Source organism: Pteropus vampyrus, unplaced genomic scaffold (genome assembly GCF_000151845.1).
Source record: "Pteropus vampyrus isolate Shadow unplaced genomic scaffold, Pvam_2.0 Scaffold122, whole genome shotgun sequence".
In the NCBI taxonomy this organism is placed as follows: domain Eukaryota; kingdom Metazoa; phylum Chordata; class Mammalia; order Chiroptera; family Pteropodidae; genus Pteropus; species Pteropus vampyrus.
The window spans coordinates 1,937,361-1,964,433 of record NW_011888903.1 but is presented as its reverse complement, the minus strand read 5'-3'; the positions used below and the strand labels follow the sequence as shown (position 1 = coordinate 1,964,433).

The following is a 27,073-nucleotide window of genomic DNA, read 5'->3' as shown; positions in this document are numbered from 1 at the left end:
TACGGTACCTGATTTCTAAGCTTATTATAAATTAATAGTAATCAAGACAAATAGTATAATCAAGACAAATGGATTGACGGAACAGAATAGAGAGTCCCAAAATAGAACTATTCATATATGGAAGATTGATTTTTGACAAAAATGCAAAGGCAATTCAGTGGAGAAAAAATAGTCTTTTCACCAATGGTGCTAGAACAATTAGATACCTCTATACAATAAGAAAATGAACTTCAATCTATAACTTACACCATATACATACATTAAATGGGTCAAGACCTAAAAGTAAGAACTAAAACTACAAAACTTCTAAGATAAAACACAGGAGAAAATATTAGTAGCCATTGGTTTGGCAAAGATTTCTTAAATAGAACACAACTGCACAAACTATAAAAGTAATGCATCCCCCGCCCACTCCTCCTACCTGTTTCAGACAATCACTGATCTTTCTGTCACTATGGAATAGTTTAAATTTTCTAGAAATTTCATATAAATGGACACATACAATGAATAGTCTTTTGCATCTGGCTTCTTTCACTTGTCAGATGTTTTTAAGATTCATTCTTTTGTGTATCAATCTGTTGTTCTTTATTGCTAAGTAGTATTCTACTGTAAAGGTGTATAGTATTTCACGGTTTGTTTACCCATTCTCACCTAATGACTTCCAGGTTGTTTCCACTTTGGAGATATTATGTTCAAAGTTACTATAAATGAGTACAAGTCTTTGTGCGTAGGCACATGTTTTCATTTCTCTTGGAGTTTTTCATTTCCCTAGACGGAAATTGCAGGGTCATATGACTTTTTGTTTGTTTGTTTTTGGCATAAGTGTATGTTTAAATATTTAATTAGCTTCCTAAATGATTTACAAAGTGGTTGTTATCATTTTACATTTCTGCCAGAAAGTGTTCGTGTTGCAGTTTCTCCATATCCTCATTAACATTTGTTATTGTCTGCTTTTTTTGAGTAGAGACATCCTAGTGGGTATATAGTAGTACCTTCTTTTGATTTTAATTTCATTTCTCTAATGATGTTGAGTATCTTTTCATGTACTTATTAGTCATTCATATATCATTTCTGATAACTATTCAATATTTTGTCCATTAAAAAAATCGATTTCTTATATTAGTATTGATTTGTGAGAGTTTTTTATATATCCTAGATACAAGTGTTTTGTCAGATTTATAATTTGCAAAGATTAACTTCCAGCCTATGACTTCTTTTTTTATTTTTTAAGGTGTCTTTTGAAGAAAAAAAGTTTTTTTATTTTGATGAATTTTAATGTATCGATTTTTTAACAGATCGTTCTTCTGGTATTACATGTAGTAAATGTTTGTTTAGTCTAAGATAAAGATTTTCTATGTTTCTTTCTAGAATTTGTATAATTTTAGTTCTTACATTTCAACCTATGATACATTTTGAATTATTTTTTGTGTATTGAGTGAATTCACTTCTTTTTCGAGCTCATGGATAATCGATTGTTTCTGCACTACATGTCAAACAACAAATACAACAAAAAAAAGCAAAAAGAGACTTTCTTTATAAACAAGACAGATTGAACAGCCATATATAAACATATAAATATAATTATAGTTTAGAACATTTTACACCATGTCAATGCCTTCTGTCAGAAAGGGGAAGCATTTATTCCAGCTCCCATCTCACATTGGTTAAAGATTTGCCCTGCGGGCCACTAACGCCTTCACACTTTCAGGTTGCATATATGTGGACACTAAACATTTCTGAGGAGTTATACACCATGGGGTCAACAGGGATGCCCCAGGAGAGGAAGCAAGAGACCACAGCATGTGCCTGAGGCAAGATGCTCCCAGGTTGTACCCACATAAAACCAACTGGAGTCCATGAGAATTGGTTATAGTAGCTGGAATGAAAGTCAGGGAAAGCCATGGGATCTTGTGAGGCACAAGATGTGTCTGATGCAAAGTCTTATTTCTGTCTCCAAAAAGAGGAGCTGTACTTGCAGGACTATTTTTCTGGACCACAGAAATACAAAATGTAAGGTGGTATGATTGAAATCTGGTTGCACAGCAATAACAACACGAAGCAAATTCTCTGTGTCCCAGCATGGGAAACAGCTGCATTAGTGGCAGTAAACAGCAGATTAAACTCAGGCAAAAGATGCTAGAGGGAGATTGGGGGCAGTATCAACATCAGTGACACTCCTGAGTCCCTGGGCATCATCAATCTGGTGACCAAGCTTCCCGGTGAGTACTATGGAAACCAGCAACGCTTGTGCAAAATGCAGAGCAGGGAGAGAATAGGGGACAAAGGTTGCAAGATCTCCACTTTCAAGGCCACCGCGGACTAAGGAGCATTTGGGAACTTCATTACTTAAACCACATGGGGCAGACAATATCTCTCGCCAGCAGTGTGGCAGAGATGAGAATATCCCCACATCTAGAAAGGTACCTTGGGTAAGAGGCTACAATGGAAGCAGGAATAGTGTTTCCTGGTACTGGGGAGACTAGAAGAATGTCCCCCCCACCATCAGAACTGGGTGGATCAGAGAGATCTGAACCTTCCCAGGGAAGAGTGAACCTAAGTTTGTAGGATAAGAACATGTATGACAATGACCAAGGGTAATACTCAAAATTCTTAACCACAGGCATGGCATGGGCACTGACTAGTAAGAACAGATGCTGGCTGTAAACAATCATTGGGTCATACTGGGCACACCAATGAATATTGGCCCTAACGCAGGCCGTGACTTGTGCCAGCTCATGCAGCTTACAGCAAGGGTAACATTAGATTAAATGTTAGGTGACAGATTCCCTCTTGTGTGCCAACCATGATCTATTCAACCGTGATCTGCCTAGAGTGCTGTGTTGAGAAGGACTCTAGTGGTTATGGCCCAGCTTGGTGGGAAAGAACGTTGTGATCAGTGATCAGTTAGTGATGTCTGCTCCAGTCACAGGGCTGAAGATGTCAGCTTTTAGGCTGTGTTATAGACTAACTGATCCTAGGTTAAATGTTTACATTAATTCATTCAATAAACATTTATTGGTCATGTACTGTGTGTGTGTGGCCCCTTGTTAAATACAAAATTGATACAAAGATGGAAAAGCTACAATTCTTACACCAATCTAGTTAGAAAGATAGGAATGTAAATAGATAATTTTAACACAAATGTTAGTTACATCAATAGGGATATACACAAGCTATCATCATAAGAACATAAAAGAATACAACATTAATAGAATTTTCCAGGTATATTGATGTGCATAGGGTCATAAATGTTTGAAATTATAGAATTCATGTAAAGAGAAGAGAAGAATTAGGGCAGGAAATAGTCACTTTATAAACTTACCTGCATGTTCAGGGGAAGTGCCAAAGGCATAAAAAATAAACACTCTGAGTTGTCACAATCTTCATTATCCAAGCCTATCTAGATTTAGGGAGTATTTGTAGTTTAGGTCTAAGGCAAATTGGTAGCTATGAGTAAGCTTCAAGTTCTCACACAAGTACAATTTGGTCCATGCATTCCAAAGGCTTTTGTGGATTCTGGGGCAGATGGTGCTGCCGTCACACTGCTGTGTGCACCTCCAGATGGGCTGTTTGCTAGTCGTAGGCAGTGGGGATGAGAGAACTGGGGAGCACAGAAAACAGCTTAATAAAAGTTCTTTAATTCTCAATTTCTTTAAAAATAAAAATACAGAGATGGAAAGAAATCGCCGAAATCTACCTATTCCTTAAGCTAACGCCTTAAAAAGTAGCATTGCTTTTTTTTTTTTAACTAAACACAGTTAATTCCACCAAACAAATAGAGAAAAGTGCATGTTTTCTTCAGAAAGAGCAAATGTGACTACATTCAGTTACTCTTTTTTTTCCCCACTCTGTATATGGAGGGTAGCCAGGGCTTCTGACTCTTTGCTTTCCCTGGCACACCCAGGCAGAACAATGAGCTCCATGAACCATCTACTCTAAGCTTCACTTCCAGCTAAAGGCCAAAGTATGAGGAAACTGAAGACAAGAGAGGTCAAATGACTTGCCCCAAATCATTCATTCCACAAATATTTGTTGAGCATCACTCTGTGTTGGGTTCTATACAATATCTGCCATGCCACACTAAAGAAGTAAATTCCAAACTGGAATCTATCATCTTAAATACAAAATTAGGGCTTTTCTTACTGCCCCACTCGGCCCTGGCAGCCTCGTCTGTGCATATTTAAGGCACACAAAATTTGATTCTAGACCTTAGCTTCAAGGACTGCAGGGCAGAGTTAAGAAGCAGTAAGTCTCAGTCCCAGATGAGAGAGAGGCTCTGACATTGCTTGGATAGTGAGAGAACAGACATGACCATAACTTAGAGGAATACTGTCCTAGTTCTAGAAGGGGTTGACGAGCGAGCCCAGGAGTGGAAGGACCTACTGCACTGCAGAATGCCACATGGGAGCAGAACCTCAGGGGAATGGCCTGCATAATGCAGCTAGAGGAATTGTGCCCTGGGTACCAGAGTCCCAGCCTCTGCAAGCCTGCCCTGGGGAAGCTTGTCATGCAAGTCATGGCTTCACCCATCCTTTAAGGACCATAAGAGCTCAGACCTAAAGAGAGAAGGCCCTCCCCCAAAGTTGAGCTGCATGAGACTCCATGACCTTTGCAGAACCCTTTCTGAGAGGGTCAAAGGAAAGAACCACAATGATGACCAAGATTACATTTTTAACAATATCTAGAGAAAGAATGGGAGCTTGGAAATTAATTTACTTTGTTTTTTTTTTTAATGAAATAATTCATTGTATCTTGGTCCGAAAGTTGTAGTAGAACTAAATCCATAGGCACTGCACGTATTCATAGAACAAAGCTGTAATTTATACCAGTGTTTTTCAAGCTGTAGGTTGAGGCCCACTAGTAGGTCATAAAATCAATTTAGTGAGTCCAATTTTTCATTAAATGGAATGGAAAAGAAAAGAAAATATCCAAATACTGTTTCAGGATTTTTTTCCAGTTACAGATCAGTGTGTGTATATGGGTATCAGTGTAATGTATTTCATAGTCTGGGTCATGGTTAAAAAGTTGAGAAGCATTAAATTAGATTGCATTGCTATAAGTAAATAATTTCCCCTCCACCAGCTAGTGGTATCCTCTTTTATATTTCTATAGGAGGAAAAATATATAGGTTAATGATTCTCAAACTTAGATCCTTAAAAGAATTAATGAGGAGATTACAAGCTACTTTCAGTAATAACGACCACCACTTATCAAGTAGTCCCTGGGCAAGGGGTATGTGGGATATATCATCTCCCATTTTCTAGTTAAGGTCACTCATACATATGTATTACATTGAAGAGCTGGATTGGTTTTTAATTAATTAATTAATTGTTTATGGTGGCATTGGTTAATGAAATGCCATAAGTTTTACCTGTATATTTTAACAGTAAGGCATATATATATATTTACATTGTGTGTTCACCTCCCATAGTAAGATTTCTTTCTGTCACCACATATTTGATCCTTTTACCCCATCTACCTTCCCCCACTCCCCTCTCCCTCTGGTAACCAGTAGTCTATAGTCTATGTCCATGAGTCTCTGTTTGTTTGGAGGAGTTGAATTTTAACTCCAGGTTCTTCTGACTCCAAAGCAATGCCTTTTCCAATATACTACACTGTATATCCCACCCTTCAAAAATTTGTTAAGTTTATTGAAAATAATATAAGTGCCTACAATAAGGAAAATAAAGAAAATAGCATTTTGGAGACTATTTTGTAATGTTGCCATAAAGAAAATAACATTTTGGAGACTATTTTGTAATGTTGGCTAATCCAAGTGAAGTCAAGAAATAAGAGGACATGTGTGAAATATTAGATAAACCATATAAGAAAAGAAAAATATAAAGTGGTATTAAGGTTAGACAAGACTATTTTGTTGTTTTTTCCTCAGTTAGCTCAGATCCAGTAAGTCACCCCATTACCACAACCGGCCAATTAGGATTGGCCTAATTGTACCTTGCTGGTGCCCTCCTTCTAGAAATTTCCATGGGCATGGGAGATTATGTTCCGTCACCTCCTGCTTCCTCCTATCCTGCTGTTGTTCTCTCCACTGACCTTCCTTTACTGCCTCATTTCCTTTTCATACAGTACAGATCAGAGCTCTTTTCATTTCCCCTGAGCACCTGTCCCTCTTACTCTGAAAAATCATATTAATTTATCTGGTTTCTCTCTTCTAGCAGAAAAAGAAAAGCTAAAAGTCAAATGGAGGGCCGATCAGTGAACATTTCTGTACTAACCTCAGGCTCCATTTCATATTCTTATCCTTGTTTTTATTTTTTCTCCCTACTTCAATGTTATATCTTCTTGCTATAGTCTTTGTATCTTCATAAACTGCCTATGGAACAAGATAGGGATAGAAATGATTTTTTTAAACTTATAAACAGAGGTAGTTTCATGGCACGGATTTTCTAAGTCAATAAGTTTCTTCCTGTGTTTAATACAGGCTTGGTAAAACACATCTCCTGCATGGAAAACTACTGAGTCACCTTGGCTGTCTACAGCAGTGGATTCTTTAAGAGACTGTTTTATTTTGACAACTTTGCTTTTTTTTCCCTCTAGACCCAGAAACAATTACACCCAGGAATTGTCCAAGAATTGAAGACACTCCGAAGTTGAGAGTTAACAGTCACCTGATTGATTCCAAAACAACCTCATTCCCAGGTTTTTTCCTGTTTTCTTTTTTTAAACAATGTACCTTCAAAACTACACCAATAAGATCCCTTCCTCATCGTATTTTATCCTAAGCTTTGAACCAGAGGATGTTTATAAAGGAAAAATGAATCTACGGTACATATGAAAAGGAAGCGTCCCCAGGAGTAAGTTCCTCAGAGTACTGACTAGACCCACAGACCTCCGTGGGGAGCATCACACAGCCTATCCAGCCTCCCATAGATGTGTCTTCCACACATACTACCCAGAACTGCCCGACTGTGTTGCCATATTGCTCATGCAGGCCTGAGCCAATCTAGTAAGTAACTGATATTAACTGCATTTCTGCTATGTGCTAGAAAAATAATGTTTAAATTTATATTTCTAAGCAAGGGAATCTTTTTATAAAAATAAAACATTACTCTGAATTTCAATATATAACATAGAGCTGATTGGAATGAAATGAGGGAGATGGAGGAGTAGATAGTGAGAAACAAAGTACCTCTGTGACTAGACTATTTCATTCATTCACTCACTCACTCATTCACTCACTCACTCATTCATTCAGCATTTACTCCCACTTTGATATTCTCCTTCTAGAATCCTTAGCAAACCCGTGTTCAGTGTCAACAAGTCAATGTTCCCATACAATGTGAAAGGACTTTATGAAGGTCTTCTTATGTGAGCCTGTTCTTGACCTGGGCCCATGAGGCCAGTTCAAGGTCATGGACAGTTACACATGTTGCATACTACACAAGAACATTACATTTAAGAGGGATACATTTCATATATATATTTATTATGACAATTTTCTGGTAGATGAAAGTATAGATCTTGTGCTAACAAAATTCAATGAATTTTGACATTTTGCAGTACATAGAAATACAACTCTTTGAAGATGTACTTTTTTCCATTGGCATAAAAGCACTGAAACACACCCAGTTGGTGCACCTCTCAGATTTGCTTGTCCTGACCCCTGGGCCCCAGCTGCTAGTTCCAGAACAGCCACAGTTACCATACCACCATCCATCACTGCCTCCTCTAGCCTCCCTGGCCAAGGAGGGCTGGGCTTCAGCATGGGCCCCATAACATTCTCTGTGGGTAGGGCCATAGCCCCAGAACCCATGGTGAGCCAAAAGGACTGACCCATGACTGCCCAGAGGAGCTGGGTAACACACGTACAGACATGGGAGGGTTAATTTCTCATGGAGTACACTTTCACAGTGAGAGTCAGAAGATGGATGGAGCTGACAGATAAATTGCTCACTCATTTTCCCACCCCCAGTGGTAATTCCGAGAGCAACAGTTTCATCCAGCCTCCCCAGAATGTCCTTTGAAAACTGCTTTCTTCCTAGTGAGCCTGAAGCCAAGACCTGGGCCAACTCGAATCACATCCCGTTTTATTTGTTTCCCTGCTTCCTTGCTTTACAGTCTTTTCCCCCACCCCATGCCCTGGGACCGCCCACCTTCCACCATACAGTAAGGTGCACTGTTGTCTGGGGAACCTGGGCCTCCGTTGGCACAATGGTGCTAATAGCCCCTTTGGATCAGTCTGCATTTTAAAATATACACAGAAACACACATGAGATCCCAAACTTTGAAAAGCAATTTGGGTCTTCACAGAAGTGCTTTTGAGGATACATAATGAGAAGGGAAGTTGTACCATATACCACATGGAAAACTTTCCTAAAACTCCCATTTTGTTATCACTTTTCCCCCAAAGTCCCATTCCACACTCCAGTGGCTCAAATGTCTCTCCAGTACCTCCAGTATCTCAAAGCCATTCCCCGCTCAGCCTCCCTCCCACTAACTAGAAATCTGCTCTTCTTCTTTTCCACTCCTCCTCTAACTTTCAGCTCCCTTCTCCTGCTATTCCTTTATTATCCCCTTCATTCTAATTACCCCCTTCCCCACCCACCTCCAAGAAAGGCTTGCTGTATATTTAAACAAAAGACCACTTCTTAAGAGAGGGGACAGAGGGCTATGGTTGATAAGAATCATAATCCAGGTGTAAATCATTTAACACTATTCTTTCTTTTGTTGTTGTTATCCATGCATACCTTGTCACCCATTTGAACTTGAGACCAATGGCATGTGTTAGAAAGAGTGCTGACAAGGTCCGTAGGGCAGCCTGTGGCTGTGAGACAGTGCACACCCAGCTCTGGGCCTAGTGGTTCAGGCAGCCCAGCCCTCAGAACCCAAGGGGCCCTGTTCAGTGGTAGCTCTCTTCCAGCTGCTGTCCTTCTCAGCCCAGGTCTCATCATCTGCACAGAAGGATGTGTGTTCCCCTCTACCCCCATCTCACAAGGTTGCCTACACCTCAGAGAGGAAGGAAGTGACAGGGGCATCTAACGGATCCACATGAGGCAGTTTCCAGCTCAGATGACGAACCAGCCCCAGTCACACTGAGCTGGCCGTGACTCAGCCCGCTTGTGAAACACTTTAAAGCTGCCCCTGGGTTGATTTGTTACTCAGCATAGGATGTGCCCTGCTTGTTATCTGCAGAAAACAGGTGGTCGTTTGACTGCCCCTCTTAAACAATAAGCAATCTTTTTCCTCCTTAAAGTGCAGTTTCTCTATGATGCAACCAAAGATAAAAACGTAAAATGCTTCCGCCCAGAGAAGGAGGCGGGAGCTGCCAGTGGGTTGCCTGGCATGTCTCCATTAAAGGACCAGCCACAAAAGGAGAGAAATCTTCCAGATTACATGGGGCCAAAACAGTGGCACTACACAATTAAGTTGGCACTCTGAGTTTTTTCCCCAACTGCTTTCTCTTTCTCAGGTTCCCTCAGAAATGAGATATTAGCCTCTGAGCTGAACGCATTACAGTTCAGTCCTGAGCACGCCGCCTTGGCAGATGGTCCTCAGTGGAAGTTTTCTCTTCAGGGCTTGGTGAGTCAGGGCTGGCTCATGCACAAACGCCACGCAGTAGCCCCAGGGATTAAAGTTCTTTAAGGGACATGAGGGGCCGTTCCTTCCCCTCCCATCTCAATGGGCCCACAATTCCTTAAACCTGAGCCAGTGCAGTTCATTTCACAGCAAGAGAGAAAGCTTTAAGCACAAATTGTCCAGAAAGAGGTGAGTGCACAAGCAAAGACCAAGAACTGGCTGCATCTTGTCATAAAACCCATGAGGAAAGAAATAACCATGCCCACACAGAAAGAAGTGGGGTGGCTGGCTCACACTGAGAAGACTCACACTGAACAGAACTATCCTTTGAGTCACATTGCTTCTTACCATTTTCTTAGTGAGAATGAACTGAAGACAGATTTCAGAGCTTGCAGTTTGTAAAATGAACAGTTCATTGCATATATGTAAACTCATACAATTCTGATTCTATAGAATTAGTTTAGCCATTTTAGAAAAACTATGCTGTTATTTCCATAAAGTTCGGAGTTTAAAATAATCTAGGTATCCCTAACTAGGGATATCTAAAATTTGGTAGGTCCTACCTTTTGCATAGTTATTATTAATTTTACTTTGAGTAGCTAATACATTAATATATTCAGATATCAAATCCATATAAAATGGCATACATTAAGAATTCTCACTTCTACCCCATAGATAACCATTTTTATTACTTTCTTATATATTCTTCCAGTGCTTCTTTGTGCAAATAGAAACAAAACATAAATATATTTATGCAGAAGTCAAAATAATGGACTTCCAAAGATGTTCATGCCCTAATCCCTAGAACCTGTGAATATACATGGCAAAAGGGATTTTGCAGATGTGATTAAGTGAAGAATCTTGAGATGGGGAAATTATCTTAGATTATCCAGGTGAGCCCAATCTAATCACAAGGGTCCTTACAGCAAGGAGGCAGAAGAGTCAAAGACAGAGAAAAAAGAGAGAAAGAGATTGCTGATTTTGAGGATGGAGGATGGCATGTGCAGGCAGCCTCCAGAAGCTGGAAAAGGCAGGAAAATGGATTCTCTTCTAGAGTCTCCAGAAGGGACACAGCACTGATGATCCATTTTAGACTTCTGACTCCAGAACTGAACTTCAGAACTAGCAGAAAATAACTTTGTATTGTTTCACACCACTAAATCTGTGGTAATCTGTTACAGAAACAACAGGAAACTAACAACTTATTTTTACCTTATTCTTAAACAAAAATTAGCACACCCTGTCTAGGGTGTCCCAAAAATCTTGGTGCAGCTTTAGGTTTTAATAACCTGGGACATATAAAAGCTGCGAACTTACAAATGACATTGTTTGAAAGTTTTATTATTTGATTCTCTTTCACACTTATTTAATTATGTGAATTTTAAATAATACATTTTATTTTTATTTTGTTTCAGTATCTCTGATGGAAGATAACCACTACTGACTAAAACAAAAGCATCAAAATTAAAATTTATTACTCCAAATTCATGAGAATAAATAAGCGAATAAGAAATACACACAATTAAGTTTTCAAATCCTATTTTCTCAAGTTTATACTATTTCTACTTCTGACATTATTACGGTTTAAAACTGCACACAGAGAGAGGCAGCCAAGATGAGGAAACAAAGAAATATGTCACAAATGAAAGCACAGGACAAAACTCCAGAAAAAGAACTAAACAAAATGGAGGCAAGCAATCTACCCAATTCAGAGTTCAAAATATTGGTTATAAGAATGTTCAATAAACTGAGGAGAAGATTAGATGGAATCAATGAGAACTTACACAAAGAGACAGAAATTGTAAAAACGAATCAGTCGGAAATAAAGAATATAGTAACTAAAATGAAAAATACATTAGATAAATCAACATGAGATTACATGAAACAGAGAATCAAATCAGTGATCTGGAAGACAAGGTAGCAGAAAACACCCAATTGAAACAGCAACTAGAAAAAAGAATCCAAAAATATTAGAACAGTTTAAGGGGCCTCTGGGACAAACATCAAGCATACAAACATTCACATCATAGGAGTACCAGAAGGAGAAGAGAGCAAGGAATTGAAAACCTATTTGAAAAAAATAATGACTGAAAACTTCCTTAACCTAGTGAAGGCAATAGACAGAGAGGTCCAGGAAGTGCAGACAGTCCCAAACAATCCAAAGAGGCCCACACCAAGGCATATCATAATTAAAATGGCAAAGGTTAAAGATAAAGAGAGAATCTTAAAAGCAGCAAGAGAAAAGCAGTTAGTTATCTAAGGGAACTCTAATAAGACCATCAGATGATTTCTAGACAGAAACTTTATAGGACAGAGGGGACTGGTACAAAATTTTCAAAGCGATGAAAAGCAAGGACTTACAATCAAGATTACTCTACGTAGCAAGACTATCATTTAGAAATGAAGGGCAGATAAAGAAGCTTCCCAGACAAGAAAAAGATAAAGGAGTTTGTCTCCACCAAACCAATATTACAAGAAATGTTAAAGGGACTTCTCTAAGAAGAAGAAAAAAGATTAAAATATGAATAATAAAATGGCAATAGTTACATACCTATCAATAATCACTTTAAATGTAAGTGGATTAAATGTTCCAATGAAAAGACTTAGGGCGGCCGAATGGATAAGAAAACAAGACCCTTACCTATGCTGCCTATAAGAGAGCCACTTTAGATAGAAAGACACACATGAACTAAAAGTAAACATATGGAAAAAGATATTTTGGCAAATGGAAATTAAGAAAAGCTGGGGTAGAAATATTTGTCTCAAACAAAATAGATTTTAAAACAAAGGTTATAACAAGAGACAAAGAAGGATATTTCATATACAACAGCCAAGATATGAAAGCAACCTAAGTGCCCATTGATAGGTGACTGGATAAAGATGTGGTACATATATAAAAAGGAATACTACACAACCATAAAAAAGAATGAAATCTTATCATTTCCAACATCAGGGATGGACCTAGAGGGTATTATGCTAAGTGAAATAAGTTAGACATAGAAAGACAAATACCATATGATTTCACTTATATGTGGAATTTAAAAAATAAAATGAATAAGTAATCAAAGCAGAAACAAACTCATAGATACAGAGAACAAACTGATAGTTGCCAGATGGGAGATGGGTTAGGGGGTTGGGTGAAAAAGGCAAAAGGATTAAAAAGTACAAATTTATAGTTACAAAATAGTCACAAGGTTGTAAAGTACAACATAGGGAATATAGTCAATAATATTGTAATAAATATGTATGGTGCCAGGTGAGTACTAGACTTATCAGGGGGATTGATTTGTAAGTTATATAAATGTCTAACCACTATTTTGTATACCTAAAACCAATATAATATTAAATGTCAACTGTAATTGAAAAAAAATTTTAAGACTTATTTTGAAAAGATGTACAATATATTCACCATAGCAAGGCTATAAGCAACCTTTAGAGCACTCTGTGGATTCTCCAGTTTTCTAAGCAGATCCAAGTTGGCTATTATTGTGGTTAGCAGTAAGTACTATATCTATTCATACCTCTGACCCCTAAGTGTACCAAAACAGCTGACTGGACCACCAAACTATCTCACTTTCAGAAAGAGACAATAGGAGGTTTAGTGTGTGTCAGAGCGGCGGCTAAATTAGGGGAATTTTCTCTAGGAGGCATCACTTTTATCCGTTGGGACATTTCCGTTATTAAAGAGAAAAACTTTGCTCCTATGTCATCCCTTCTGGCACATACTAAAGCTCTTCTCAATTCAAGAAAGGAAAATAAAGAGTCTGAGAGTGCCCTGGTTAACTTAATCTGGCTCAAAGGAAAGAATACATTTGATTTCAATCTGTAAACTAGCACACCAGTGTTTTTCAAAGTCAAGAAAATTAATGTAATGTGTTGTAACTAGCACTTTATTAAAAATTGTATTTATACACTCTTGTTCATAGCAGCATTATTCACAATAACCAAAAAGTGAAAGTAACCCAAGGTGATAAACAAAATGTAGTATATACACACAATGGGATATTATTCAGCCTTAAAAAGGAAGGAAATTCTGACACATGCTACAACATGGATGAATCTGGAGAACATTATGCCAAATAAAATAAGCTAGACACAAAAGGAAAAATGCTGTATAATTCCACTTATATGAGGTATATAGAGCAGTCAAATTCATAGAGACAAAAAAATAGAATGATAGTTACCAGGAGCTGGGTGAAGGAGGGAGTGGGAGATTATTGCTTAATGAGTACAGAGTTTCAGTTGGGAATGATGAAAAATGTTCTAGAGATGGGTGGTGGTGATGGTTACACAACAATGTGAATGTACTAAATGCCACAGAACTGTATGCTTAAAAATAGTTAAAATGGTATATTTTTTATTATATACATTTTTGCCACAATAAAAAATAATTATAGTAAAATGAAATAGAATAAGATAAAATATAGGTTACAAAAATGTGTTCACTGTGCAAAAATTCATCAGGCTCTACAATCATGTGCTTTTCTATGTATTTGCTGTGCTTCAACAAAAAATTAATTATTATTAAAAACTAGAATAGAATAAAAAACATCAGAGTACATTGCTCATGATAGTAAGTGCTGTTTTTGTGAAACTTTTGTTACAGTTAGGTGTGTGTGTGTATGTGTGTACTGAATTATGATGTAAAATGTATTTCTGATTGTGGTTTTTAAAATTAAAAAACATTGTGCTAAGGGCTAGTCTCCATTTCCCATTGTTGTGGCTCCTTTTTTGAATTCGATATGCTTTTCTTAGTAGAAGTGATTTGATTTTGGCATTCATTTATTCAACCAGAAAAATTCTTTCCCTGAGGTTTTCTCTTCATTATAATCATTTTTCTCCATCTGACTGCTCATACTAACTAGATTTCATATGCTAGACTAGCCAGTGAATTCATGTGCAGACATTCTATCACCATGATCCATGAACTGTTCGTGCAAACATTAGCATACATCATGATGAGAGTTTCTGACATGGGCTTTATGCTTCAATCCAGAAAAACTAGAGTTCCCTTAAGTCATGGAGTTTTTGAACTTAAAAAGTCCTTGGTGGTTATGGTTTCTAAACCTCTTCTGCTCATGGGTATCTTCTCTATAACATCCAAAACAGTGAGTTGTTCATCTTGTTCCTGAACATTTTCAATGACACTGAGGCACCCCAATGCGTTGTTGAGTAGCTTTCATTGTAGAAAGTGTGTAAGAGTAGTTTTGTGGCAGAATTGGGTGGCAAATCACTCTGGAACTGGTAGAGATATCTCCTATCATCTAACAGATAGGTTTCTGAACATAATCATTACCTACATTTGATATGCATTCTTCATGAGAAGTGTGAATTGGCTTGTAAGAGTGCACTTTATTCTTTTGCATGCGGCTGTCCAGTTTCCCCAACACCACTTACTGAAACAACTCTGCTTTCTCCATTGTATGTTCCTCACTTCTTTGTCATAAATTAATTGGCCATATATGCATAAGTTTATACTGGGTTCTTTATTCTGTTCTGTTCATCCGTGTGTTTTAATGCCAGTATCATACTGTTTTAATTACTATAGCTTTGTAATATGGTTTGAAATCAAGAAGTGTAATTAATGCCTCCAGCTTTGGTCCTTTCTCAAGATTGCTTTGGCTATTTGGGATCTTTTATGGTTCTGTGCAAATTTTAGGACTGTTTGTTTTATTTCTGTGAAAAAAAAAGAGTCATTGGAATTTTTATAGGGATTACATTGAATCTGCAGATTGCTTTGGACATTTCAACAATATTAATTCTTCCAATCTATGAGCATAGGATATCTTTAATTTATTTGCATCTTCTTCGACTTCTTTCATCAACATTTCATAGCTTCTGTGTATGGGTCTTTCGCCTCCTTAATTAAATTTATTCCTAGGTATTTTATTCTTTTTGAAGCACTTGTAAATGGGAGTGTTTTCTTGATTTCTCTTTCTGATAGTTCATTATTAGTGTAAAGAAATGCAAAGACCTCTGTATATTGATTTCATAGCCTGCAACTTTACTAAATTCATTTACTAGTTCTAACAGTTTTTTGGTGGAATCTTTAGAATTTTCTGTATGTAATATGTCATCTGCAAATAGTGACAGTTTTACTCTTTCTTTTCCAATTCGAATGTCTTTTTTTTTTCCTAGCCCAACTGCTCTGGCTAGGACTTCCAATACTGTGCTGAATAAAAGTGGTGAGAGTGGCATCCTCATCTTGCTCCTGATCTTAGAGGAAACTTTTTTCAGCTTTTCATCATTGAGTTTGATGTTAGCTGTGGGCTTGTCATATATGGCCTTTGTTATGGTATGTTATTGTTGTTATTAGTTTGTCAATAGAATCTTTTTTACTCAGAAAAAAATCTAAAAAACAGAAAAAGTTTTTCAGCCACACAGAAGAAGCATGGGTAGAGAGAGGTGCCTATCCACCCATTCCTGACCCCCAGGCCATGTGATTTGGGAAGCAATAAGGAGTGTGGGATAATGGCCCCCAAAATAAAAATGGTGTATGTGTGTATATTGGAAGGAGAGGGGTACAAAAGCAGTGGTTAGTGGTGAGAGGAAGGAATAGAGGTCAGTATTGGTAATACTGCAGGTAGAAGGCCATTTCATAACATTTCTTGTTGATTATACCACAGACACCTTCTTTGCCTATCAGCAAGACTACAATCTTACATCACACACAAAAATTAACTCAAATTAGACTGACAACTTGAATGTAAGACCTTCACTATAAAACTCCTAAAATAAAACATAAGCGGTAAGCTCCTTGACATTGGTCTTGGCAATGACTTTTTTGGATTTGACAAATACAACAAAAGCAAAAATAAACAAGTGGGACTACATTGAACTAAAAAGATTCTGCACACCAAAGAAAATCAACACAATGAAAAGGCAACCTAATGAACAGAAGAAATATTTGCAAATCATATATGTAATAAGAAGTTAATATCCAAAATATAGAAAGGCTTTTTTTCAAAAAATTCAGTTACAAAGTGGGCAGAAGATCTGAATAGACATTTTTACAAAGAAGACATACAGATAGCCAACAGGTACACGAAAAGATGTCCAATATCACTAATAATCAGGGAAATGCAAATCGAAACCACAATGAGATATCACCTCCACCTGTTAGAATGGCTATTATCAAAAAGACAAGAAATAACATGTGTTGGGGATGTGAAGTACCACTTAGGGAATATAGCCAATAATATTGTAATAACTATGCATAGTGCCAGGTAGATACTAGACTAATTGAGGGGATTACTTTGTAAATTATATAAACATCTAACCACTGTGCTGTATATCTGAAACTAATATTTTAAAATATTGAATGTTAACTCTAATTGAAAAATAAAACAATTTTAAAAAATTCACTTTTACCATATGACCCAGCTATTTCACTTCCACATTTTTTCTCCAAGAGAAACAAAAACATGTGTTCATGACATGTATGGTCATGTTTCTAGCAGCTTTACTCATAACAGCTCCAAACAGAAAACAATTCAAATGTTCATCAACAGATGAATTAACAAATTGTGTATATCTATGCAATCGAATATAAATCAGCAAAAACAGACCAAATTACTGATACATGATGAATCTCAAAAATATTATGCTGAGCCAAAAAAGTCATAAAAGAGTTCATACTGTATGATTCTATTAATACAAAATTTTAGAAAAGACAAACATAATAATATTTAGTGACAGAAAGCAGATGGGGCAGAAGAGGACTCTTGGAATGATGAAAATGTTCTGTATATTGATCACAGGAGTAGTTACACAGGTGCATACAATTGTCAAGACTCACCAAACAGTACACTTATAATGGATGTGTTTTGATATATGTAAAAGATACTTCAATAAAGTTAATTTAAAGAAATTCTCTCTTCTTTATATTTCCCTTCTCCCCAAATCAGCTTACTTTAGCTTTCTCCCTTACTCCTCTCTCCCTCCTTGATACCTTATTCTTTTTTGAGGAATATTATATTTATTCCTTTTAAATGTAAATTGATTTTGACAGCTCTCAGCAACATCAGTTCTCACAGCTCCACCCTTTTGCTGACCTGCACAGCACAAATTCTACCAGTTATGAATAAAGGACCTTTCCTCCTTGGAAGGTGGGGGCTAAAAATGGTAAATAGTTATAAGTTGGATTTTTTTTTCCTCTGTCATATTCAAATAAGTTGCACAGTGGCAGTGATAAAGTCATAACTATAACCCCAAATTATGCAATTTACCCAGCCTAGTGACTTTCCACTGCCCGTATAAACTGCTTCAGTCAAGACAAATAGCATAGCCTGACAGAAGGAATATCATGGAACAGAAATTGCAAGGGCGAAATATAGAAGCATTTTCTGATAGAATGAACATGTTTCTTGTGCCTGCTGCAGCTTAGCATGCAAAATCCCCGTTTTGTCTTCCAGTTTAATACACAACATTTGAATAGTCAGATAAATCCCATATTTTCTTCAGGAGTAGAAGATGAGGAGGTTGGGAGATTTTGGTGTTAACTCAGAACATAGCTCCTCCAAATACTCAAAAGAGTGACAGCTGCCCGGCTAGCAGCCAAGGAAGGCAGCACGCAAGGAACTTTCAGCAATGCCTACAACTAAGGACATTTTCTGCTGCTCCCATGAATGTTATCTGCTCCTGTAACCAAGCAGCACATCTTGCTCCCATCCATCAGAGAAGGCAGCTGCTCCCGCAATGAGATAACCCCTCCCTCTGCTTGTGTGCATAAAAAACTCTGCTTGCTCTTGGTCAGCAGCTTTATTCTTGCAGCTTCAACCAGCTGCTGCTGAAGCTTCCCTGCCTTGTGAGTAATAAACGGCATTTCTCACCCCTCTGGTGCTCCTGGTGTTTATTCCAGAATATCCAAACCCAGGTGCACATTCTAGGCACCTGCGTTACAAGGATATTGATTTGTAATCATGTCAGATGTCATATTACCCAGGTACAGCACTTTACAGAGAAATCTAGGTAATCATCACAAGCAACTGGCACACACAAATCAGTTTACTTGAGTTGAAGTTATTTGATTTAGGAATTTGGTGATGTCTATTGTCGCTACTACTTTTCTGTTTGTGTTATTAAAAACCAGCAACCAAATATGTAATTTTAAGATATTTTAATCATAAGTTTTCTGAAGAACGATTCACTTATTGTCTTTCTAACATCTCAAGCTTTATTCATTCCTCTCCTATATACTGTCCCCATGGCAACAGTATTCTGGTGCCATTTTAGCAGATTTTACTTAGTAACTTTCAGCATTAATACAATTGTTGCTGTTGTTGTTTATACCAATATAGAAGCTTAACAACAAAAATGATACAGACATAAAGCAGGATAGGATACACTTCAAAGTACTCAGAAGCAAAATTTACATACCTCTGAGCGTTCTTGGGTTTTTATTCCAAATTACATGGGTAAAATCTCACTACTGAATTCTAAGTAGGAAAACACTCAAATAAAACATGTATAAGTAATTCTGTTCGGGAACTAAATATGATAGAACACTACTAGTGATATTAATAAAATTGGATAGTGCATGTTCATTAATATTTTTCCAGTGTGTATTGTTTTCCCTTAGTCACTGATGGGGTTCAGGATACACTACCCCAAAATATGGCACCTTGGCATATTGAATATCTCAAGCAGAAGGGATCTAAGAAACAGCAGGTACAGGAAGGACTTTCTGCCCTTCCCCTGAAACAGGTTATAAGACATTCACGTGAGAGGTGCCCTCCCTAGTCTCAAAGGAAAGGGGCATCCTTTTCCCCAAAGACAAAAGGAGGCTGCTTCTTGAGGTCTTCATTTCCTTATGAAGTCTCCCAGGGCACATAAAATTTAAATTAAATAAATTTGTATGCTTTTCTCTTGTTCATCTGTCTTTTGTCACAGAGACCAGCCAAGAACCTAAGATGGGTAGAGAAAAGGTATTTTTCCTCCCATATACCACCAACTAAGTTAAGTTATAGACTCCCAAAGATTAAATATTTAATAACTTTTTTACTATCTGGAGTGAAAACTGGAGGTTTCGTTTTCAGATAATCTGTTTAATTCAGAATTATTTTAAAGATCAGGACTAATGAACAGATTCTGCCAATCTCTCCCTAGCCCTTCTGAGTTCCAGGTACCAGATTAAGGAAGAAAACAACTCGGGCCTAATTATCTCTTAAAATAGGACTGCAGAATTTTTGTCTTTTTAATCAATGACTATTAATCCACAGGAAAAGACAAAAACAGATACAAGCCACCTGGTTTTGTTGGTTTGCTTTTTTAAAAAGTAATCCTATTTTTTAAAAAAAGATATAATATCTCCTACTTATCTGCTTTTTATATTAATCACGAGAATTATCCAAAGCTTAATTGATTATATAAGTTAAAATACATTTTGTTTTTATATTAAGACCAGTTACAGCAGAGAAACATAGCAGGGAAAAAGGTAAGGCAAGTGAAGAGAAAGAGAAAGAGGCAAGGATTCACACACGCTGTCAAGAAAAGTACAGGGTCCACATATACAGAAAAGAGACCTAGAAAACAGCAGGGAGTTTAGACTTTCATGCAGCAATAGCATTTTTCCCCTCATCTGGATATTTTCCCCAAGACTTTATAAAATCCTTGTTTCATTACTACAGACCTCAGCATAAATACCAATATCACCAGAATCTAAAATAACTTGAGTGTGAACGTGGGCCTACTCACTGGAGCAATGAAATTCCAACCTATGAAACTGCTCACGCCACGCACCAAGGATTTTAAACTATCTTTAAACCTCACCTTTCAGGATTTGGTAAATCAGAAAATCCAAAAGCAGCCAAGACTCCAGATGAAGTCCTGGGCAAAACGGAGGGAGGCAAGAAAAGTCTTGGGTCCTTTTCTCTTTACTTTCGACACGTAGCCTGGGAATAATGGATGCACCACCCCAGCATGCTAAAAGGCAGTATGTCCAGTGGGTAAGGGCTAGGACTCTTAGTCACCACACATAGACGACGGTGAAGACAAACTCCATTCCACAATTAGTCAGTGACCTTTACAAACAGCTTTGGCTATAAAGTGGGGCCAATAACAATAGCACTGTGCTTACTGAGAAGATTTATCGCATTAAAAGACATAAATTATTTAAAATACTTAGCCATCAACAAGAAAAAGAGGCAAACATCTGAATGGGAAATTATATTTGCAAACAATGCCTCCAATTAGGGGCTAATATAAAAAACAGACAAAGAACTCATACAATTCAGCAATAAACAAACAATCCAATTAAAAAATGGGCAGAGGACCTGAATAGACACTTCTCCCAAGAAGACATATAAATGGCCAATGGACATATGAAAAGGTGCTCAACTTCACTAGCTATTAGGAAAATGCAAATCAAAACCACAATAAGATACCACCTCATACTTACTAGAATGGCTATCATCAATAGGACAGATAATAACAAGTGTCGGAGAGGTTGTGGGAGAAAAGGAACACTCATACACTGCTGATGGAAATGTAAATTGGTTCAGTCACTATGGAAAACAGTATGAAGGTTCCTCAAAAATTAAGAATAGAATTACCATATGACTCAACAATCTCTCTTCTGAGTATTTACCCCCCAAACCTGAAAACATTTATCCACAAAGATATATGCACCCCAATGTTCATTGAAGCGTTATTCACGGTGGCTAAGACATGGAAAGAAATGAAGCACCCTTCGAGATAATTGAATAAAGAAGATGTGGTACAAATGTACAATGAAATATTATTCAGCCATAAGAAAAGATAAAATACTCCCATGTGTGACAACATAGATGGATCTTGAGATTATTATGCTAAGTGAAATAAGTCAAACAGAAAAAGTTGAGAACCATATTCTTTCACTTATATGTGGTATATAAAAGTGAAAGCAACAAAGAAACAAGACAAACAGAGACTCATGGACACAAACAGTGGATTAGTGGTTAGCAGAGGAAAGGAGGGCAGCGAGAAGGTACATAGGGGTAATGGGGGTCAAATATTTCATGATAGAAGGAAATTTAACTTTGGGTGGTGAACACACAATGCAATATATATATATGACATATTTTTTAATTGTACACTAGAAATCTAAATAATTTTGTAAACCAATGTCACCCTAATACATTTAATAAAAAATAAAAATTAAAAAAACACAATTTTGCAAAAATTTGATGAGAAAAAATAAAATAAAATGCTTAGCATAGTACTTGGCACTGAATAAGTGTTCATTAGATATTAGCTGTTATCTTAACTATGCCTACCTTTCCTTTTGTGGCACTCGCTCTTGTCCCTGGCCTATGTTGTCTAGACAAGAGAACTAGGGTTTAGGGAGACATAGTTTCAGCACAATAAAAAAAGCCCATGGCCTCTGAAAGAGAAACATATTTTTGTGAGAAGTGTCACATAAAGAGAATCTGGATGAAATGGTCCCTAATGTTGCCTGAAACCAAATACCTATAAGAGTCTTTGAAATGTTGAATAATTAGTAAGAGACCTAGAGAAGCAACCATTCTGCCTCCTCATTATAATCACACCTACCTCCCACCCTGCTATACTCTCTAGCTTTCTACTTCTTCCAGGACATAGCTGGGCTCAAAGCAAACATTTAATAAATATTATTGACATGCTTATCAAATCAAACAAATATGGATGAGATTCTATTGAGATTCCTTTGTACTGAAGGACATTAAAGAAAATTCAGTTTCTAGTTCTGTATGTAAGGAGCTTGGAAGTCACCACTCCATCCTAACAACAAATAAAAAGCTGAACAGTCTGAAAAATCGATAACTCTTCTGGGATCCATAAGAGAGAGGAGGACACCGGGCAAACCACTACCCCTAAGATTAGAGAAATGGGCAGGCGAATACAGAGAATAACAGTTTAGTGGAACAGACACTCATAAGCAGAAACCACCATGGAAATCAGTACCAGGGTAGGAAAACCTGAACTGTAATTGGCAAATTGTTAAAGGCTCAGTGTGGACAACTCAGGGTTAAAAACTCCAGGAGACCCAATCCCAGGGGCTCTCCTCAATATTGTAAGATTTGCCTCTAGGAACTCAGTTCCCACAGGAAACATCAGAGAGAAATCTCCTCATGCTTCCAGCAGGGGGAGATGGAAAGGAATCATTTTGAAATATGCCAGAGCACTTCATACTTCTTAACAAGACCTGTCCTAAGGAGAAACTAGTTAACCAAAGCCTAACCTGCATGAGTATTATCAACTGTAGCCAGCTCAACCCATCCATCCGATCCAAGTTGGGGAGAAAAAACTAAAAAACACTTGTAAACTTCGCAGTCCAGAGGCACAGGCTCATTAAAACACTGAGACTTAATCCCAGGACTATAGATCACTTTACCCACCTCACCCCACTGCCCCCATACACATACACACCTTACCACCACATTGCTAGAGGCCTATTAATAGCAGTTCATTTTACTCAGTACATGACGTCTGCTGGGGGCGGAAAAAGACAAGGAATACTAACAGGCAAAAAACACAATTTAAAGAGACAGAGAAATCATCAGAACAAGACATGGAAAGGATATCATAGTTCTCAGACCAAAAATTTAAAGTAACAATGATTAATATGCCAAGAGCTCTAATGGATAAAGTAGATAGTTGTACAAGAACAAATAGGCAATGTAAGGAGAGAGATGGAAATCCTAAGAAAGAATGAAAAAGAAATGTTGGAGATCAAAAACACATAACAGACATGAAGAATGCCTTTGAAGGGCTTATTAGTGGACTGGATAGAGCTGAAAAAAGAATCTCTGAGCTTTAGGGTATGTCAATAAAAAAGTCCCAAACTGAAAAGCAAAAAGAATAAAGACTAAATAAACAGAACAGACTATCCAAGGACTGTGGGACAACTATAAAAGGTGCATAATGGAAATATCAAAAGAAGAGGAAAAAGAGAAAAGAACAGAAGAAATATTTGGAATAATAATCTCTGGGAATTTCTCCAAATTAATGTCAGACACTAAACCAAAGATCCGGGAAGCTCAGAGAACACCAAGCAGGATAAATAAAAAATTTAAAAATTAATTTAAAAAAATCTATACTGAGGCATGTCATTTTCTAACTACAGCAAATTAAAAATAAATTTTAAAATCTTGGAAAAATTAAAGAGAAAAACAGTTTACCTATAGAAGAACAAAGATAAGAAACCATGCAAGCAAGGAGTGTTGAGAAAAAATATTTAAAGTGTTGAGAAAAAATAAAAACAACAATCTCGAATTCTGTACCCTGCAAAAATTTCCTTCAAAAATGAAGGAGAAATAAATACTTTCTTGGATAAACAAAAATTGAGGGAATTTGTTGCCAGTAAACCTGCTTTGTAAGAAATGTTGAAAGAATTTTTTTAGAAAGAAAATTATATAGGGCAGAAACTCAGATCTACATAAAGGAAAGAAGACCATTGAAGAAGGAATAATGAAGGTAAAATAAAAGTTTTACTTTTTTTATTGTTAGTTGATCTAACAGATAACAGTTTGTTCAAAACAATAATAGCAACACACCAATACGGTCAACTGATCTTTGACAAATGAGCAAAGGCAGTACAATGAAGCAAAGATAATCTTTCCAATAAATGGTGCTAGAACAATTAGACATCCACATGCAAAAAAATGAAGCTAGACACAGACTTTACACCCCCCATAAAAATTAACTCAAAATGGGTCACAGGCCTAAATGTAAAATGCAAAACTATAAAACTTCTAGATGATAACAAGAGAAAATTTAGATGACCTTGGATATGGCAATGACTCTTTAGATACAGCACCAAAGGCATGATCCATGCAAGAAATCATTGATAAGCTGGACAATGTGAAGAGAAAGAGAAAGCAAATCATAGACTGGAAGAAAATATTTACAAAAGACACATCTGATTAAAGGCTGTCATCCAAAATATACAAAGAACTCTTAATATTCAGCAATAAGTAAAAAAAAGACCTAATTTAAAAATGGGCCAAAGACCTTGCAGACACCTCGCCAAAGGTGGTATACGAATGGAAAATAATCATATGAAAGGATACTTCACATCATATATCATCAGAAAAATGCAAATTAAAACAACAAGGAATTACCATGACCCACCTATTAGATATTAGAATGCCCAAAATCCAGAACGGTGACAACACCAAATGCTGATCAGGATATGGAACAACAGGAACTCTCATTCATTGCTTGTGAAAATGCAAAATGGAACAGCTACTTTGGAAGACAACTGGCAGTTTCTTACAAAACTAAACACACTCTTACTATATGATCCAGCAGTTGTGCTCCTTGGTTTTTACCCAAAAGAGTTAAAAATTTATGTCTACGCAGAAATCTGTACATGGATGTAAAAGAAGCTTTAACATGATCGCCAAAACTTAGAAGCAATCGAGACGACCTTCAATTAGTGACCAGAGAAATAAACTGTAATACATATTCGGCATCAAAAAGAAATGAGCTATCAAGCCACAAAGAGACATGGAATAACCTTAAATTCTCATTACTAAGTGAAAAAAGCCAATCTGAAAAGGCTACTTTTCATACTGTATGATTCCAACTATATGACATTCTGGAAAAGACAAAACTATGCAGAGAATAGACAGGTTACTAAAGGCTAGGAGCAGCTGGAGTGGGGAAGGGAAATGAATAGGAAAAGCACAGAGACTTTTTAGGACAGTGAAAATACTCTGTATGATACTATGATGATGGGTACATATCATTCTATATTTGTTCAAACCTATAGAATATACAACACCAAGAGTGAACCCTAATGTAAACTATGAACTTTGTATGATAATGATGCATCAATGTAGGTTGATCAACTGTAATAAATGTGCCGCTCTGGTGCGGGATGCTGATAATGGGGGAGGCCTGTGTGGAGGTAAGGGATATATAGGAAATTCCTGTACCTTCCTCTTAATTTTACTATAAACCTAAAACTACTCTTTTTAAAAAAAGTCTTAAAAAATTAAGTAAACAAAATTTAATGTGTAAAAATTAATTAATTAATTTTATGAAAGAAAGCTACACTTTGCTCTTGGGTGGTGCACAGCAGGGTGCCTAGTAAAGCAGATTTTAAGAAAAATACCAGTTATGTTTACTTTTAGAGGTTGTATTAGTCTGCTTGGGCTTCCATAACAGAATACCACAGACTGGGTGGCTTAAATAATGGAAATTTATTTTCTCACAGCTTTGGAGGCATAAAGTCCAAGATCAAGGTGCTATCAGTATTGTTTGCTGGTGAGGTTCTCTCCTCACCTTACAGAAAGCACCTTCTCTCTGTGTCCTCGCATGGCCTTTTCTCTGCACACGCATGCAGAAAAAGAGAGAACTCTATGGTCTCTTCCTCTTCCTCTAAGCATATCAGTCCTATTGGATTAAGGCGTACTCATATGACCTCATTTTACCTTAAATACGTCTTTAAAAGGCCCTATCTCCAAACACAATCGCATTGCGGGTAAGGACTTCACCATATGAATTTTGGGGGACAATTCAGTCCATAACAGAGGTGAAGGCTGTAAGTCATTCTGGACAAAATTTTTATTACTATAGATAAAATCACTATGGCTGCCTCTTAAACAGACTTGTTTACCAAGCTAGTCATTGAGAATGCAGTGGGCAAATTTGCATAGAAACCAGAGTCTCCTGAGAGGGAAGGTTCTGTCACTTTCTCTTATGAAGTTCAGTGTTAGAACAGCTCTAACAGGTTGATGGCATTCCAAATGATGAATGCCAGCAAGAAAGAACACCAAGGACCCTGACAGGGAACTCAGCTTGAGGGAGGGGGTAATGTAGACAGGTTACCTAGGCTTAGGTGAGGAGGCTCACTCTGTCATGCCATAGTGGCATAAGTTAGAATGCCTTTCTCACCAGCCATGCTCAGATAGGTTGCTATATTTGTGGAATGACTGTAGCATATGTGAATTAAAAGAGCTGTAACATTGGAACTCTGACAAAGAGTTCTCTTGATCAAACTGGACCAGTGGGACTGTCACTGTGGGGAAGACTAAGAATACATTGCACTCATATGATAATGCATGGGACTCAAACCAGCCAGAACGATCTTGAAAAAGAAGAACAAAGTTGGAGGATTCACGCTTCCTTATTTCAAAACTTTCCACAGAGAAATTGTAACCAAGAAAGTATGGCATTGGCATAACATAAACCAATGGAATAGGATTGGGATTCCAGATATAAACCCATACATTTACAGTTAATTGATTTTTGACAAGGGTGCCATTGTATTTTCAACAAATAATCTTGAAACAATTGAATGGCCACATTCAAATGAATGAAGTTAGACCCTTATCCCACACTATATACAAAAATTAACTCAAGATGTATCAAATAACTAAACGTAAGGGCTAAAACTATAAAATTCTTATAAGAAAACAGGGGGAAAACTTCATGACATGGGATTTGGCATTGATTTCTTAGACATGACACAAAAGCACAGGCAACAAAAGAAAGAAATAGACAAATCGAATAATGTTAATTTAAAACTTCTGTGCCTCAAAGGATGCAATCAATATAGTGAAAAAGCAAA

General features: G+C 37.1%; 1 long non-coding RNA gene across 1 annotated transcript in view; it reads right to left on the bottom strand.

Moving 5' to 3' along the window:
• The window catches only part of LOC111743783, an 80,197-nt gene that overhangs the window by 15,395 nt on the left and 37,729 nt on the right, over positions 1-27,073 (bottom strand). The gene's annotated exons all lie outside the window — the stretch shown is intronic.